Source organism: Cupressus sempervirens, chromosome 5 (genome assembly GCF_028749045.1).
Source record: "Cupressus sempervirens isolate cs-2001-9-10 chromosome 5, ASM2874904v1, whole genome shotgun sequence".
NCBI lineage: Eukaryota > Viridiplantae > Streptophyta > Pinopsida > Cupressales > Cupressaceae > Cupressus > Cupressus sempervirens.
In genome coordinates this window covers 591657364-591666419 of record NC_143122.1, presented here as the reverse complement: position 1 = coordinate 591666419, position 9056 = coordinate 591657364, and positions in this window count along the sequence as shown.

Sequence of the window (9056 nt, the reverse complement as noted above, 5' to 3'; positions counted from 1 at the left end):
TAAATCTATTGTTACTTTCTAACAATTGTGGTAGTCAAAATCCTTTAATCAAGGTTGACCTAACATTAATTTTGTAAATACTTTAATCAAGGTGAAATTATAATGGAATGATCCAAATTCCACTAACCAAGTCAATCCTTAAAAAGTAATTAAATCCTTCAACATGGTCACATTTAACAGTGTATTTTGTAACCTTAAAGAGGGTTGCTTCTTTCCCAAATTGATTTTTTATGTTAAATATTGGTCTCATATATGTGTGAATGTAACATGTGTTATACATGTTATCTAATATTATTTATGTTGGAATTTACAAATGGGAAGATTTACTTCTCAGAGGGGGGGGGGGGAGGGGCGGGTAAATTAGAAGTAACTAACTTTAACCTTTTAAAACTTTTAGCTGAGATCATTCACATGCATCTAACATATCTACTTGACATAAAAGTAAAGACATACATGAAAATAGATAATACAAGATTTTGGTCACCTAGAAACCCTCCAAAATGTGAACGTAAAACTAGGGTGAGAATGACACCCACAAATTATCACTGCAGCAATATGTAACTGTTTAAGGTTACAAAGTTTGACCACTTCCAATGGTCTTCCCTATGAAAGGCCTACCTTGTTAAAGGCTTTACACTCTATTAAAAGTGACCTGGTTAAAGGATTTACAAACACTCACTTGGAATGTTACCATGTTAAAGGATTTAGCACCTTGTTTAAAAGCCTTACAACATGGTCGTTAGACCAACCTATCATCATAGGATTTTCATTCCTAATACAATGGCTAGAGAGCATTAGAATGTGTTGACCTGATGACTTACAATCTTTAATTGTTGATTCTAGATCTTTGTTCTGCTCAGTCTATTCTAATACTTCCTAATCTGATATGTCTCTACTCAAAATGCTAATGCTCTATTCTAACCAACTAAATTCTACAATGCTACTCTTCCTTCTCTAAGTCTTTACACCCATCTAAAATTTTCTAGCATTCTCCCATATAACTCTCTTACACTCACATGAATTATGGGGTATTGACCTCCTTTTAAAGGTTTCAAAGACTTAGGGTTAGGTATGAATCTATGATCAATATTCATCATTCTTTTCCTACTTAAACCTTTACACTTTTCCTATTGTTTGCATGCTTTCTCCATTTTTCTTATTGGCTACATGCTAATTACATAGGGAATGCAAAAGATTCGATCTTATCTTTTAGATCTTCGAGATTCATCTTAAGCCAGCTCAAAAATGATTTACATCCAAGTTTGTGAAGGCACAAACTCATATGTTGATTCTGTGTTACTTAACACTTATTGATTATTGATGCTCAGCACATATAGGAATTTTGTCTTGCTCGACATCTATACTTTGCTCGGTGTCTAATCAATATAACACCTTTTTAGTTATAGGATTGGACATCCCTTACTACCAAAGTACTATGTTAATCTTCATTAAATGTCAATCCAGGAGCATGAACTTGAGATGATGTTTGCAAAGTATATGCTCTAGTTTTGCTAAATTTCACTACTACCTTGAATGCAATAACCATTAAGGAAATATAGTTTATCCAAAGGAAAGAAAACTATCAAATACTTGGAAGGGAATTCTAATTATTTAACCATACATCTATGCACCTACTGCTGCAGGAACAATAGTTCTAATCTTAACTTAGAAAACTGAATCTAACTCCTACTTACTAAAGTAAACTCCACCTTCCGCGTGGACCCCCACAGAAGAATGAAGGAAAAGATCAACTTAGACAAAAGTATACAAACTTAGCAAAGTCATGTATTCATTCAAATATGCAGTATTACAATAACTTGGAAAACAAGATGTTTATCAACTCTATCTGTCTGCTCACTACTTAACCTCATAGATACAGATGAGGTCTTATTTAAAAGGAAGGAAAACAACAAAATCCTATAATTACGACTTCCTCATGAAGGAAAGTCAGTTACAACTTAAGACTACAAGCATACAATTGTAAAGAAATTAATTATCCCTTAAATTCCCCACAAATATAGATCATAGAAAATGCTATATCTTCTCTTTTATCTAACTTTAAATAGCTTCCAAGAATCCAAGTATCGTGCTTTGCATGTTTAACCGACCACTTGATGCTTGCTTCCTTGCTTAGCCACTTTATCAGGTCCCTCTTTGTTATTCATTAAAATAGGTCCCTTTTGACTTTGTTGCCAAGTCTCCAACTGTAACGGTGTCATAACGCTTCTCTTTAATACCATCAATGCCTTAGCACTATTCCTTCGCAGTTTGTTTTCTATTAACTCTAGCTCAACTTGTATTCCTGTGATCAACATTTAATACACACAAGACTTCCCACAAACATTTATTTACATTTATTAGTTTACAAAGAAAAGGCATTAATTATTCAATTAAAAGTTTTTGCAATCTCTTCAGCTGCAGGAAGATCTACCCATATCAAACATTCATGAAGAAATATTTTTACCACAAAATGAACCCCTTTTTAGATATAATTCTAATTATCATTTTTATGCCCTATGTCCATACTTTATACATCAAAAGTTCAAAACACTTCTAATAAAAGATGATAAAGTTTAGTATGTTATAGACAAATGTTCACAAAATGGGCCAAAAAGACTTCTATTTCTTCATGTCATCATTTTTCCCCCCAACTGTCCTAAGGCTAGTCCCTTCAACATTTATAGGTTTCAGATCCTTATCCGCAGCCTGAGATCATTGGCAATTTTCTCCTTTGATTCATGAGCTCTATAATTAAAATATCCATGATTTTGTTTCAACCTTTCCCATTTGTATTCTTCAACAATCATGTTATATTCAACAAATGAATCATACTTTCCAAGCATAGGATGCAAGAGTATTGGTGGTTAGAAACAAAGAGGTACCCAATAATTTTTCAGACTTCTACCTTACATCATATACCTAGGCATCTTACTGATGGCCAACTCCAAATTTTGAGGAGAGTGCAACTCCCTTATTTTCATATCTTCTGGTAATTGGATCCATCTTTGAAGGGAGGCTTGTATAGCATCAGGGGCATTTGCAGAACAATGTTGCTCCCAATCCAAAAAATGCCTATTCGCAGACAGGGTGAATTTTGGCAATAGCACTTTGATTATTGCTAAAAGAAAGCCAATTCAAGAATAATTTGTGAGTGTTTTGCACCTTTGGCCGAATATAAAATGGTTCAAACATTTCCTTTTCCCTATAAGGAGCAGCCTGGTTCTCTCGACTAATCTCATTTTGCATCCATGATATAACTGCACTAAACTGCACTTCTCCCACATATAACAATGAATTCTAATATTTATCATCTAGAACAACAAGATTATGAACATATAACTCACATAGGAGATTCTACAGAGCCATCAAAACTGATTTGAATGCTACATAGAATTCTTGGGGAGTGTGCAAGGAAGGGTTCAACCCCCAAGTAATTCAAGATAATTAAAAATTAATCATTTTCTCTTTTAGGAATAGTGTGTAAACTGGAGATGGTGACCTGCAATTTACAAGCTCTGGAATGAGCTCTGTAATCTTCGTGACAAGTTGTTGCAAGACCATAATTTTACTATCCTTCTCTTCAATTTGTTGTGCTTGTTCCCTGATAGTTCTGAGCAATTGCTTCCTTTCTAGGTCCTAGTTTGCTTTTTCCCATTGAAACTATTGGTACAAACTCAAGCTGGCTATTAATGGAGTAGAAATGTCTGATGGTGTATGACGACAGACAAAAAGTCTATAATCTTCAAGGTGGTGCTCAGGATGATGGTGGTCAGCAATTTTGTCGTCCTGAGAATATTGACGTTCAACAAAGTTGTTATTTTGACAAGCAACAGTGTTATCAACTTTTTTTGAAGGTACAACACCTATAGGATAGGGTGCAATAATCATTTTAACTTAAAATGTTTCAAAAATTTCCTGAACCATTTCTTGTGCAACAGATGGATATTCCTCTGGTGGTAGGTTATCAATTTCCTCCACTGGTTGTTCAAACCTAGACACTATTTTCTCTAAGGACTCCGTGTCATTATCAATATTAATAGGGTTATTTGGCTTTGTGAGAATTTCCTTAAGATCATTTTCATGTTTAGGAGTAGGTGATGTGTGCTCTGGTGACTATGCAAGTGTAGGTACTAGATTTTCAACATTAACAGGTGATATAGGAGGCTCAGCAGGTGGCACGGGAGGTTTAGTTCTCAAATTTACCCTAGACATTCTGGTGACTCGTCTTGGAGTAGAAATTGGTTTCTTGCCCTTATCAATAGATTTACCTTTATTAAGGTTGAGTGTAGGTTCTTATGATACTAGGGAGACTTCTTTTGAACCTTCCTTGGTAGCAACTATGTGTAATTTTCTCTTTCTAGAAGTTGAGGCTTCTGCAGGTGAAATTTTCTTTTTCACAATTTTAGGTACAGATGCAGAAGCCAAAGCTTCTTGAGCCATTCTATATACTACTTTCCTGACTCCTATAGCAGTTTTATCTCTTGTCCCCATTCCTTGCCCTTTAGGTCCACCCCTTTTAGGTCCCTCTGTCTTGAGTTTTACAAATCCTCCCATGTTCCCAAGTGTTGCCTAGTCAACTCCCTTTCAATTATAGACCTAATCAAGCAATGGTGGGATACCGACTGGATTTTTCCTTGCTATACATAAGTAGCTTTCCTTTTGATAATATTATAAAGGAAACTCGAGAGATTTACAGGACAATCACCATGCTGCAAACCACTCAAAATTTTGAAATGAACAGCATGCAAATAGGAATACCTTCCTTCACAGGTAAAATACCTGATGAAAAATTTAGCAGGGTGGATGAATTGCAGAGGGAGAGATAATCGTAATGTACCTTGCTTTTTGTTTTCCTCCAACCGAAGATCTCTAGGTACTGAGAATTTCTCTTTTTCTTGTTGTGCATCCATGTCCTCTATCCATCGTTCTTCATTTGTGGGAAAACCAAAAACTTTTGCCACCACTTCTATAGTGAATTCTATCCAAATGCCCTTAACAGTTGCATATCCAGCCCTTAATGTATTATGAAATTGGAGCACAATTTCTTGATCAAACTGCTTCAAACTGAGACAGTAAGCCAACCAACCTCATTATTGAAACAAACTACATCTTGCAGGGTCTGCCAGTAAGACTCTATGGTCTACTAGTTCGTGTCACTGAGGTTCTCCACCCATATTTTTCAAAAAAAAATGCTATTACTAGCAAATTCATAGCAAGTGATTTGAGAGTATGGATGGAGATGGTTACAGGGGTTTCAACAAACGAGATTTTTTAAAAATAAATACTTCAATACTTTCCAAACATCACATCGTTTAGTACTTCATGACAACTTTTTAATCACCAAACCATAATGAGGATAAAGATTGTGCTAAAAAATATACGCCATATTAATGAGGGGTTATGTGAAATCATGATTTAATAGTTAGCCTTCTTTATATTTTTTCACACATTTCAAAAGTAAAAAGGAGCACTAGCTCATTACTGAAATGATCCTTCCTTGTACATCCTACATGCCAACTTAAGATTTTTCTTGATTTGCATTCATGATTTCTTTCCTTGATTTGCATTCATGATTTTAATTTTCCCTCCCCCCAACCTAGCAGAGACTGGGTCTCACCAGACCGTAAAGATTGTAAATTCTAAAAATTGAAAGAACATGCTTTTTTAAATAAATAATCAATGAAATAAATGTAAAGGGGTCAAGTGTGACTGACCTAAGGTGCAATAGGAAGGATGGTCTAAATAGTACCGTACAAGAGAAAGAAAGTGAGATGGCATGATGATGAAAAGACAAAAAGGTGGGATGGAATGAGGTGGAAAAGAAATGAATTTCACATGAATGCAAATTTTTTATTATGAAGGCCTTGAAAATAATTTCAGGGGGCTATAGGCATCTAAGTGGGAGGCTCAGATGGAGTGGCTAAAGGAAGAGATGTTTTTGTTATGGTGAACTATTAAAGAAATTCTTCCTGGGTTGCTGGTTTATAATATAATTTCAGGTGATGCCCATTAACCAGGAGTTTGAATTTGATCAGATCAATTGTTGAAAATTGAACTACTCCATTGTTAAAAATTGTAATGATTTCATAGGGACCAAGCCATCGAGTTAAAAATTTTCCTTGGTGATGCTAATATCATGAATCATACAGGAGCACCCAATCACCAACAGAGAATTCTCTGTCTTTAATGAATTTGTCATGCCATTGCTTTCATTGACTCTGAATTAATTTTGTGTTATGAAGAGCTAACTTTTTCCATTCATCTAACTCATTGAGATGCAAAATGTGATCATGTTGTGCTGCAGGAAGGTAATATCAAGTTCCAAAGCTGTCTGCAGAGTTTTATGTTCAAATTCAATGGGCATAATAACTATCTTCCCATATAGGAGCTAAAAAGGTGTAAACCCAATAGTGGATTTCCATGATGTTCTGTATGCCCATAAGACTTCAGGAAGTCTAGCTGTCGAATCTTTCTGATGCAAAGACACAGTTTTAGTGAGTATAAATTTCAGCTCTCTATTGTCACTTCTACCTATCCATTGGCCTGTGGATGATACAGAGAAGATTTTTCATGCCAAATTTTATACTCCTCCATGAGTGTAGGTATCAGATTAGATGTAAATTGAGGCCCTTGATCTGATTGTAATTCTCTTGGAACACCAAATTTGGTAAAGATACATTCATACAAAAACTTTGCAACATTATTGTCACGAGGATGCTTCATGGGTTTTGCTTCTACCCACTTAGTAACATAATCAGTACAAACCAGTATGTAACTTTCCCCTTCTGATGGTGGTTCAATAGGGCCAACAAAATCAATTCCCCATTTATCAAATGGTTCTACTACTATCTGTGGCTACAGGGGCATTACATCTATTTTTGTTGGTCGACCTATTCTTTGAAATTTATCACATTTTTTTGTATACTAAGTCACATCCTTATGAAGTGTAGGCCAATAATAACCTATATTCAAAGTCTTTAATGCAGTTTGTTTGTTAGCAAAGTGACCACCACAGGGCTCATCATGACAAGAACGAAGAACATCATATGTTTCATCTTCTCGGAGACACCTTCGTGTCACCTAGTCTAGCCTAGTATAAAACATGAACCCTGAGATCCATGAGAAATTAAAACTCTTTTCTGGTAGAAATTGTTTTTCTTTTGTAGAGAAATGTGGGGGAGTTTTTCCAGTAGTTAGGTAGTTGGCAATGTCAACATACTGAGGGTTTTGTGTTGACAAAAGAAAGAGATGTTCATCGAGAAAGCTATCTTCTATGGCTGTAGGATCATTAGTGTTTGAAGAGGAGACAAGAAATCAGCTACAACATTTGCTTTACCTGGCTTGTCAATAATGGTGATGTCAAATTCTTACATTAGTAACAACCATGAAGCCAATGATCCAGAGATTGCTGGTTTGTTCATCAAATATTTGATAGTAGAGTGATCTGTATATACAAATATTTGATATCCTATAATGTAATATCTAAATTTATTTAGAGCATAAATTACAGCAAGGAGTTCTTTCTCTATCATAGTGTAGTTATACTCGGCTCCTTGAAAGTTTTTGTTGATATAGTAAATTGCATGTTCTACTGAATCTATCTTTTGGCCAAGTACCACTCCAATGGCATGATCTAAAGCATCTATGTGTATGTGAAAAGGTAACTCCCAATTGGGTCCTCAAAGCACTGGTACTATTGAGAGGACCTTCTTAAGCTATAGGAAAGCTTTCGTACAATCTAAATCCCATACGAACTCTGCATCTTTTCGAAGCAATTTATATAAAGGTGCTACAATTTGACTGAAATCTTTGATAAAACACTGATAATATCCCACATGTCCTAGAAAACTTCTGACTTCTTTCAATTTAGCTAGTACAGCCAATATGCGTACAACTTCTATTTTTGCTAGATCTACTTCAATTCCTTTAGGGGAAATTTAGTGTCCCAACACCACTCCTTATTGCATCATCATAAAACACTTTTCACTATTTAAAGACTAATTGTAGTCTTTGCATCTTTGTAAAATCTTGTCCAAGTTCTCCTTAGATTCTTCAAATGTTTGTCCATATGTGGTGAAGTCATCCATATACGCTTTCAAACAATCTGCAGATATGTCAGAAAAAATGCTAATAACAGCTCTTTAGAAAGTTGCAAGTGCATTGCACAAACCAAATGGTAGGACAACATAAGTGAATGTTCCCCATGGACATGTGAATATGGTCTTGTCTTGATCCTCTAGAGCTATATGAATTTGATTGTAGCCACTGAACCCATCCAAGAATGAAAAGTATTTTTTTCCTGTAAGATTGTCAAGAACTTGATCAGCAAAAGGCAATGGAAAATGATCCTTCTTGGTAGCTAAGTTAAGTTCTCTATAATCTATGTAGACTCGCCATTTTCCCCCTTTTTTGGGAACAATAACCAATGGTGACACCCATTGGATATCTAAAATAGGATATATGAAGCCAACATTGAGTAGCTTTTGCAATTCATTTTTGACAATATCCCTTAATGTTGGGTTTATCCTACGCTAAGGTTGTCTCACAGGTTTGCAATCCAGACTCGTATAAATCCTATGGGTACAGAGTGCAAGATCCAAACCTTTCACATTTGTATACTCCCAAGAAAAAGTATCCTCATGCTTTTGTAACAACTGCAGGGTATTATGATGTTGTGCCTGAGATAAGGACTTACTTATATTCAATTCTATTCCTAGAACGATTGTTGTATTGACTACATTTTCAGCCATTGAAATTTGCACAATTGGTTGTGAATCTATCTCATGTGGTAGGAGTGAATGCATAAGTTGTGTAGACTCGAAATAATGAAGTTCAGTGGGTAAAGGTGGAATGCTTTCAAAGACACTCTTGTTTAGAAGATGTCTCAGGTTGTGTTCCATACTCATTCAGTATGATAGAAGAAATGACATCATCTTCTTCTTTAATGTTTACAAATGAATCCTACGAGATCATCATCAATTGTTGAATAGAATCTATGTCCATATTAGAGTCATCCATATTTGGCCAGACAACTTGATCATCTTGCAGCAAAGGTT